The following is a 10,389-nucleotide window of genomic DNA, read 5'->3' on the forward strand; positions in this document are numbered from 1 at the left end:
CAGTCACAGACCACACACCTACTCACACACTCACTCACACCCCCACTTACACACCCACACAACTACTCACATACCCATATAGTCACTCACACATCCACTCACAGACCCATAAAACTATTCACCTACCCACTCACAGACCCACACAGCCACTCACACACACACACTCAGACAACCACTTACAACCCACACGACCACTCACACACCCATACACCCACTTCTAAACCCATTTACAGCCCCACAAGGCCACTCACACACCCACGCACACATCCATTTGCACACCCACACAACTCACGCTCCCACTCACACAACCATAGAGCCACTCACAGACCCACAAAACTGCTCCCACACCCACTTACATGCCCACACAGCCACTCACTCAGCCACTCACACACCCACACAGTCACTCACAAAGCCATTTACACACCCACACACTGGCAGTGATATACTTATAGAAATTGCAATAGCATCGTTTGTAATACATGTGTTGTTATTTTAGTATTGAATGTGTGCAATATAACCAGCAGACCCCTTATTTGCCCGAAGATTTGCAACAGATCTGCGGATCCATCAAATACATTTTAAAAACACCCATACAACCACTTACATATCCATTCACACATCTATACAAGCACTCCCACATCCGTTCACTCACCCATATGGCCATTCACATGGCAAGAATACAGTATGCAGCTGGTGGTACAGTTTGGCGCACACGGCTGCCAATATATTGCTAAATTATGGTGTGGTTGTGCACTGCCATTGCAGACAACAGATTTTCCATTGAACTGACCATTACATTGCACAGACACACATTCTTCACTGTGTACAAACAATAATATGTGGAAATCAGCATCACCTAATGCATTGAGTTTTTTTATCATATTAAAATCTTTGTTTCCACCACACTTCAGAATTACAAAATGCTTCATTTGTGCTTTCCTAATTCTAATATATTCTGAAATATTGGAATAATTAATTTACAGGAATTTCAAAGTTGTTGTGTGCTAGGAAAAAAGAAAATCCTAAAACCTTTTCACACACCCAGTACCCAGCAACAAGATTGTCACATAAATCTTCTCACTTTACAATCAGAAATAAAAAAGTAAACACCAAGCTCCCTTTAAAGAGAACACCAGTTTGTAGGAAGAAAGACCTTGACATATGATCTCTGTCTTTCAATGCACAGCAAATGCAACAAATTAAAAACAAAATTTAAAAAGCCCTCTTTATTGCTCATTCGACTTCTGAACTCCAGCATGTTTATTTTGGGGGTGCTACGGTGCCCCTACTCCTCTACTTCCAGTCCTATGGCATGGGCATAAAAATGAGGAAGATGATTATTCAATTATGCTATAGGTAAAGAATACTGACCAAAATAAACACGCTTGTAAACAGAACATGCCAGATTGATGAACTGATAGTGGCAGAGATAAGTAGAATCAGTCAAGCAGAAAGATGGGAGGCACAAAACAATTTTAAAGATATACAACACTTTTACTACTGTGAACAAGCATGCAAGGGAGACAACTGAAAACGCATGTACTCTCATAGAGTCATAAAAAGAAAAAAAAGAGTTCCCAGAACATGAGCACTCATGAAAGAATACAAGGAGCCAGTCAGAGAGCCAATGGTAAGCAATGGGCGAAACCCAATCCTAGGGTAGCTTTCAGCATGTCCCTGACATGTCTTCACAACCATTCGACCTAAAAAGATTTTTGTGCCTCTTTAAAGAACAAGTGATTGTTAAATGCCCTTAGCTACAAAAGGAAACTGTCCAGAGGTTTAGGGACCAGATGGCAGAAGGACCGGGACCAAGCGGCAGATGGAGCTGCTGCCTAGCTGTGATCTCTTTAGTCAAGGCTTATTGAACAGCTTGTGGTCCTTAGATGTAGAAGTAGGACTAGGAGTAAATGGTGATAACCTGGATTTCAGTTCTGAATTTTACAATCCGTAAAATATTCACTGAGCTAGAAAGAGGGATTGAACTTGAGTGTTGGTTCGACTGGTAGTCTGTGTAGTGTGCGACGAAATGCTTTTAATTGATAGGTGCTATCAGGTACTCAGTACCTGTACTTCTTTAGTTTGGAAGGGATAGTACAGGCACCTGACAGCACTTCTCCAATGCTTTTAATCGGGGAATATAGGCACATCTCAGCAGCAAACAGGTACTCTGGCACAAGGACCTGTACCTCTATATTTCTATTTCAAGCATTGATTATCACTTGTAGAACTTTGGCCTTTAGGGCAGTGGTGGGTGAGAGGCCCAATTCTGTGGTCCGAAACTCCTGACTGGGGCCTAAGTGGAGTGTTATATTCAAGTTAATTACTCGAACACAGCTTCCTTCAACAGATAGATTTATTCAGACAGAGGTAAACCCCAACCCACAGTCTGGCCAGGCACAGCTGGTCCACCAACTGTCAACCTATACCTTAGAACCCCCTGACATCATTATGCAATGTGTAGACCTCATAAAGAGCTGCAGCCCCGGTCTAGCTGGAACTGCCTTAGTAGATTACAACATGTAGCAGTCACATTTTTCCTGCACTGAGCTTTAACAAATATAGGTCTTCCAATTGTGCACCGCAGCAAGATAATATCTCAACCTAGGAGCAGTTATTAGAACTTGGGTGTCAAATACCGATGATATGGGTGTTGTCCGCATAAGATAGCGCCTTGAAGGACCTAATCAACTGTGACAAGGGACCCAAACAGATGTTAATAAGCAGTGGCGGTAAGGATGCGCACTGGAGAACTACATGATGGATGGGATCTCAAAGGAGAGAGATGCAGCAACTGAAAATGGTTAGACAGAAATGACATAAACCAAGATGTATCATAATGTACACGTTTGTATGAGAAGTGACCCATCCGTATTTATTAGCACAGATACTTATTATTGGTCTATAAAAAAACCTTTGGAAACATCCCCTGTTCACATCACACAGTCAAGTTGGCATGTGGGCAAATGACTATGTACTTTGCATACAACTTGTGCTGACGTGTCACTGACGCTCCAGGTTAGCTCACAGCGCTTCGAAGTAGGGCTGGTGGAGATTTAGGTATAAGATCAGGGCTATAGTGTTGGAATGGCCTTCCCGAAGGCAGACGTCCAAAACGTACACCAACCCAAAGTGATGAAGTGCCTCAAAGTCAACAACAGTAAGTGCCTAAGAGCAAATGCAAGCAGGGGAGACAGATGCCTTAAACATACCGCTGTGATAAAACCTGCAGCTGCGATTCCTTACTTTGTCCACGCTGACATAGTGACAGTGCTAGTTAAGATCATGAAATAGACGATCCACCACGGCCTGTTCGCTTTAGCCCCTGTTTATAATCAAACTGTCATGGAACCCCCTTTAGTCTCCCAGCCCTGGTGATGACCTTGAATGACATTCATTCGTGTACCTGATGACGCATCTTACTGGAAGACTGATACAGCTGGTCTGCAGCGATATCTGTTTTAGATACAATTTAACTTGGTTAATGTTTTGGTCTCCGGTTATGAAGGCCTTGAATGTTTTATCGCTAAATACTTTAAAATTATATACACAAAACTTTATACTGCACTAACTAGTCAGGCAGCTAAAGGGTTAACAACGCCGTACATAAAACAGATCATTAGAGGAAAGAGACTGAATGTCTGAAGTTTAGCTTTCAAAACCAATCTGGTGCTGTCTAATTTCTCAGATAATTAAAACAAGTTACTCAATTCTTACAAGCTACTTCTGACGTCGCAGTGCCCAGGGAGTACAGAAGGCTACCCACGGCGTGAAAGAAGTTAGTTGACGTAAGGTCAAACATGGTCTGTGCTAGTAGCGGCTTGTTAACTAAACTGACACTTGGCTGAGACGTGTTAGGGCCCCGTTCCAACTTCCCTCTTTAGCCCTGGGAATGAAGTCAGGCTGTATTCGGCACACTACATGGAGGGGCAGCGCATGCCAGTCCAAAAGATAAAATCATTTCTTTCACCGCTGGGGCGCTGCCTATAGACATATCTGCCAAGAAGGCCCTGTCACATGAGACACGTTAAGCAAATCCTGCCGATTTTGCCTGCAACCGGTTGCGCTGTAGCTTTGCTTCACATTGTAAAATCGAAAAAGCAATGTTTAGTGGGCTAAAAAGGCAGGACCCGAAAAAGAACTCGCACATGACACATCTGTCAGCGATGTAATGTATTTTGAGCGGGGTGGGGGGGGGGGGTATTTAATTTATTTATTTAAAGAGTTTTTATATAGCGCGAACTTGACCCGAAGGGATCAGTGCCATGTATATTGCATGCACGAGGCCCAAGGCGCTGGCAGTATTGATGCAATTATAGACAGGCACAGTGGGCTCTCCTCTCCCTTTCTCACCTCTCAATGCTCACACTAGCCATTGGAGGTAGCAGAGCTGTAAATGTGTATAAAGTCCCTTGCAAATGTCTCTCGCAAACATAGTAATTCAATTAATTGGCATGGCAAGGTGGATCTTCCTTGGGAAATGTGGGGAGCTGATGTGATCCCCCAATTCAGACTTAAAGGCCAGGCCAACCTGAGTCTGGAGTAGTTTAAATACATGGGTGCCTTGAAAAAGTCCTACTTAAAGCGCTCTTATCACATGCATTTTGGCACACAAGTGTAACCATTTTAATATATCGCACAGCAGACTGAACTGCATCTTGCTGACAGGCATTTACTGCTAGGATCAGTTAAGCAGAACAACTTATTAGTAGGTATGCAAATGCTTTTTCTACAGATCAAACCCAGCCAGAAGGCAGCGGAGCGCTGCACGCGGTAAAAGACAAGCACGGAGTCAACGAGTGTTAGGAGAGGTACCTGGGTTGAGTATGGATAATCCATTGTGATGGAATGGTCTATAAAGAGGTGGGTCTTCAACTCTTTCCTCAAGTGGTGAAGCAATGTGGCGCTCCTGATGGATAAGGGATGCTCTCCCAGATTCTGGGTGCCTCGATGAAAAGGCCTGTTGCCCTTTTCTTTTAGCTCTTCTTAGTCTGAAGTCTGAGGCAGTCTTGGTTGTAGGAGTAATGTAAACCATCAGAGATGGTTAGCTTGTCTCCAATGTAAACAGGGGTTCGAGGTCACGATGGCTTTGTATTTTTTTATACAGCTGGTTTTGAAGATGGTGCAGATAGGCAAGGGGAGCCATTGGAGTTCCATCATGAAGGGGTAATGTCATCATATTTCTTCAGGCTGTGGACGATACGTGCAGCAGCATATAGGAAGCCATTAAAGGGTGCCACTGTGAAGGCTGGGTGGCCATGGAGTAGGGCATTACCACCATCCAGATGCAAGAGTTTGAGGGCTTGAACAGCAGCTCTGAAGTTACACTTTAGAGGAAACAGTTCTGCTTTCTTTAGAAGAGGAAGATGGTACAAGGCCATTTTTTAAATGAGTTTCTTGAGGGCGAGGCTGGTGTCCAGGTTGAAATTAAGTGACTGCGCATTTGGTGAAAGTTGGTATTTGAAACCAGCAATGTTCATGTCATTGAACCAGGTTTGTACTGTTTCTTGTTTGCTGTTCTTGTAGAATAACAGGATGTCTGTCTTGGTTGGGATGAGCTTCAGGTAGACGCTGGACATCCAGGTCAGAATGATGTGCAGGCAGCGTTAGAGCCATTGGATGTCTGAAGCAGAGGAGACTTTCGAGTAGAGTTATGCATCATCAGCATATTGGTTAATCTTGATGCTGCTATCAGTGAGTACAGCACCAAGCAGCTTCTTGTACAGGTTGAAGATGACACGAGACAGTGTGGAACCCTGTAGGACTCCACAGGTGACAGGGATGCTTTGGGGTCTAGAGTTGTCCAGTTAATGATAATTAGGTGGTTTAAAGAGCTTTTTAAATCTGGTTAGAATCAAGTGGCCTCTAAAAGTCAGCAAAAGAGATTTCTAAAAGTTGGGCTTTGGCATCTGGATGCTTTGCTCTCTTGGGAGCTATAATCTTAAGCAGGGATGCTAAGAAGGCCCTGATAAATCTAACTAAGAGTTGTTAGGGTGAACGTATTACAATTAAATCTCATCAGCACTTTTCCCTGGTAGTTATTTTATATAATAGCATTTATGTAATATATGCTGATGCAAGAATGCAGTGTAATGGGGTATGCATGGTGGAAACATGCCCCTTGCCTGGGGTCCTAGCCAGATGCATGGCTGATTTCTGAACTTTCTGAATTTTCAGCAAACATCGAATAGATTTAGCCCAGTGTCCAAGTTTAGCTATTAGCAAAACTGAAGGAGTGGGCAAGCACTGTACATCTTCAAGTACTCTTGGCTCACCATTAGGTAGAATGTGCCAAGCTTAAAGCTTACTTCTGCAAGCTGTGTAGAGAATGCAGCAATGAACTGCCAGAATACAATATCAATACAAGATTATGAATGTAAACTCCATGAAAATTGGATACTCAATACCACTAGTGGGTCATGAAAGGAAATTAGGGGTACTAGGATTACTATAGGTGAAACCATTTTCTAAAATAAAGTGTACAACACGAAAGCATAAACAAATAAACCAAATTGATTGAAATATACATGAATTGTTTAAGTAACCAGTGAAACACTTCTGTCTAAAAGAGGAAAATGCACCAGAAAACAGTCTTTAAAGGTATAAGTGTCGATCAAAGCGCCTTGTGGTGTCAGTAATTACGGATGGAAGAGTGCACCCGGAAATCAAATGAGTCCAAGTAAATCCAATAAGTGTTGCAAACTTTGGGATTTTATTATTTATATTTCATATTTATCTCAAATCCATACATAAGAACAATCTTGTTTGTGTGACAAACTTTCAGCCAACGCGTTTCGTTCAAAGAAAGGTCTTTTGAACTTCATCAGGGATGTAAGTAACATACAAAAAGACACAGTAGACACCCACAACTGACACATTTAAATGCCTACACTATTTGCTCTCTGACCTAATTAAGTATGTTACTACTTTATGATATTTTGTAGGGTTTAAACTGTGATGCTGATGTTGCCACCTGATATTGTGGAGTCTGTGCAGCACGTGCATGAACATATTGAATTACACTTAACTAAGATACAATTTAAAACATCGATCTGTACTTGTGCAGCTTATAGAATTCTTCTGTTGAAACTTTTAAAATGTAGACTGCACATGAACTGTGTTCTGTATTTCGTATGAGGGAACAGAGTGCCTCTCACCCTCAACACACTTTTAGGTGTTACAAAAATATATCATATTGTTCTCTGCAGTCTGATATTTAGTTAGGGAAAAATGTGGAAAATATATTGCATACTTTTGGACAGGAAGATTAATCACACCAGTATTAAGTGACTAAACGCTTGCAATTGCATCACAAATGACTAATTGTTACCACCAGCTAATTAGCATGCATTTATCACATTTAGCTGGTAAAATAAATTATTACAAATCCCGCCTTTGAATTTGACTTGCAAGCTGAATTGAGGGAGTTAGAAGGTTTTTCCGGGTTGGGATGAGACAGGCCGACATCAGCTCCTGTACCCTTTAAAGAGTACCCTATAAAACTCTCGCTAGCCAAGAAAAACACCATATATGTTTATGGTGCAATGGTGAAAAGCCATTGAGATCTTTGTTTGGCAAGAGCTTTGAGAAGTAATCAACAGAGCCTGACAGGGTTGGTCCCTGTCTAAAGTGCTACCCTGAGCTACAAATAATGAACAGTAATGCTGGCCCTGAATAATTACCAGTGGCCGAGATGAGTTGAGGCATTCCACCCATCACTTGTTTATATTTCATTACATGCACATGGGTATTATACCACAGCACAGCACTGATATGGGGCATTGTCTAAGTCTATGCGTGTTACTATATCTGGTGTTGCTCGGTGTTTCATTTTCACTACCTTTCAGCAGTTACACAGCAATTCACATACTGGTGCTTCAGGGCTGCAACCAGATGAACACATTAATGTGAAGGAGTCTGTTTTTGTAGGGGGGGGGGGGAGTTTTATATAGAGCAAACTAGACCCGAAGGTATCAGGGCGCTTTACATGGGCACCAGTTGCGTTACAGATGGACACATTAATTTTTTGTTAGGCTTGGGGAGATTAAGTGAGTTGCCCAGAATCATAGGATGTTGAGCGTTCCTGCCGAGACTCGAACCGGGTTGCCCAGCAATGAGGTCCACCTTTCTAGCGGTTAGGTCACATCCACTCTTATCAAGATCAGATGCCTGGTTGAATGAAGGTATCTGTCACCCGCAACAGATCTCCCTATGAGTTTTGAGTGTTATCGGGGGAGAATGAAGGCCCGTGTTAGGTATCAAGCTCATGTCATTAAAGTGATTGAATATCAACATGACAGAAGACTGGACACAGGTGGGTGCAGTTTGGAGTGTCCCCTGGTGCTCAGAACAGCGATCCGAGTTTGTGAGCCTTCTTAGAAAGAACAGAGTACCGGGGGAACCTATTTTGTGCTCCCTGGTTTCAGTCGGGCAAGTACATTTCTGTTGAGCCTCTTTCAGGGCCATCTTTCAAATAAGCGATTAACAGTTGATTTGTAGATTAGACATATTTTGCGATGGCTTTTCACTAGTTGTGCTGTTTTCACAACAACGGCTGTAGAAAAATGAATGTGCTCTTTAAAGGTGCATTCCTTGGTTCATGTTATGGAGAACTGTCTTTTTCAAGCCTGTTGTATACTCTGTTTCTCTTCAAGCGTGCCAAAGGGGGGTTTGCGAGTTGCACTCCCGCTTGGAAAGGGTTGGTATTTTCTAAATGTGTTTGTTCCATAACACCATGGATGTTTAAAATCTAAGTGACGTTTGTGAAGCGGCGCCACTGACCAGCGCTCCTGTTGTGAAACTCATTCCAGCACTTTTTGAAACCACAGAGCTCTGACGTAGCCTGTCTATTAAAGCCAGCCGAGCCTTTTATCTTCCCTCAAGCCCGGTTGCCTGCTTGGGCCCATGCACCGCTATTGCCATGATAAACCCTCAGGGACCATCAGTGAGTCGAAAGCTACTTCCACTAATCTGTTGCTGTGCTGCAAGCGCCAGCGCGCGGGACAGAACACCAAACACGCCTCGCGACTCAAACTTCCAAACAGTGACGTAGTTGTCATCCTGGGCCGAGCCAGGACTATCGAGCAACCAACAAGGAAAGACGAGAATAGGTATCCGCTTTTGCACAGCCCGGACTCCGTGCCAAAAACCGACTTTTAATGAAATAAACAACACACAACTCTTTTAGAACCAACCTCGCCAACAGGACGTAACACAATTCCACAATCGCAATTGTTATCAACGTCCTGTCGTTTGTAGTTTACAGCCCAAACTTGTGGTAATTTTATTAATATTGTTAGAACTACTGCTATTCTTCTTCTCATTATTATTAGTAGTAGTAGTAGAATAAAAGAAGAACAAGTAAAATAACGGTAGTAATAATTCGAAAACTGCTAATAAGAATACCAATAAAAATCATTATTGATGATAGAAGACGTTACACACTTCTGCACGAGCTACTCCTGCTCCGCAAATAATCACAGTTCGTAAAAAGCTGAAAAAAACACAAATACAGTTTGCACTATAGCACTTTCAAGCGCTTAGAGGTAATTCAAGTTCTAACGTCCTGCACATAAGTGCATTAGTAATAGTTATCAGTCATATAATTGTCACCATATTTGCTAAAGTTGTAGCCTTCTGTACAGTCTCACAGTCCAATGATTCGATATGTTGCAGAAACCAACATTTGTGGGACACACGCGCCTGTTGCTGGTTCTTTCCAGTAAACTCTGAGCCGGGAGAACCCTACCTTCTGCGGCAAGCGGCGGTCTCCAGGCACGCGGCAGGAAGCGTGGACGCCTCTGTCTGGCAGCGCGCAGTGCACACACTCTGACTGCTGCTGAACTCTGAGTGAAAAAGCTCAGCGCATACTCACCGCCGACGTCACGGGCTCCTACGCCTTCTTTTTTTTTAGACTTTCTTGGGCGAGGCTTGGCAGCAGCTCCCTAAACGAAATATCTGATATCTGACTGAAATCTCACAAGAAGCAGGCTACCCATGTATTAAATTGCCCCGAATCTCAATGATAGGGGGCAGCTCGTGTAGACAGACAAGACCCTGGTGGCAGTCACACACAGTTCACGAACCTCTGGTGAAACATAGAAAAAACACAAAACCGCAGGTTAGCGGAAATCTGTCTTTCCTTTGTCAGAGGGTGACACGATTAATAATAACAACATGGTTTGTCGACTAGGAAATCTGGCCAGGTTGCGGACTGCTGCCTGGAGGCAGAATTCCTAAAACTGCACAACGCACATTTTACATTTCTCACTGGGTGCCCCAATCTAACTGATTTGCAGTTTCATACAATCCATAGCTAGTGTACAATTAGTGAGCAATAGAGCCAATTATATTCAAGAGTCATTTACAGTAATTTCTGTACATCTAAGC

General features: G+C 42.9%; 1 protein-coding gene across 4 annotated transcripts in view; it reads right to left on the bottom strand.

The window, feature by feature from the left end:
- Positions 1-9,845, bottom strand: part of BDKRB2 (bradykinin receptor B2) — a 442,021-nt gene extending 432,176 nt beyond the window's left edge. For 2 of the 4 annotated variants that reach the window (XM_085626445.1, XM_085626443.1), the window contains exon 1: positions 9,749-9,841. The gene's annotated coding sequence lies outside the window, so the exon portion shown is untranslated. Of the gene's footprint in view, positions 1-9,748 lie in introns of all 4 variants that reach the window. The other 2 variants (XM_085626446.1, XM_085626444.1) reach the window with 2 other exon arrangements.
- Positions 9,846-10,389: the final 544 nt, after the last annotated feature.

Source organism: Triturus cristatus, chromosome 9, assembly GCF_964204655.1.
Source record: "Triturus cristatus chromosome 9, aTriCri1.1, whole genome shotgun sequence".
NCBI lineage: Eukaryota > Metazoa > Chordata > Amphibia > Caudata > Salamandridae > Triturus > Triturus cristatus.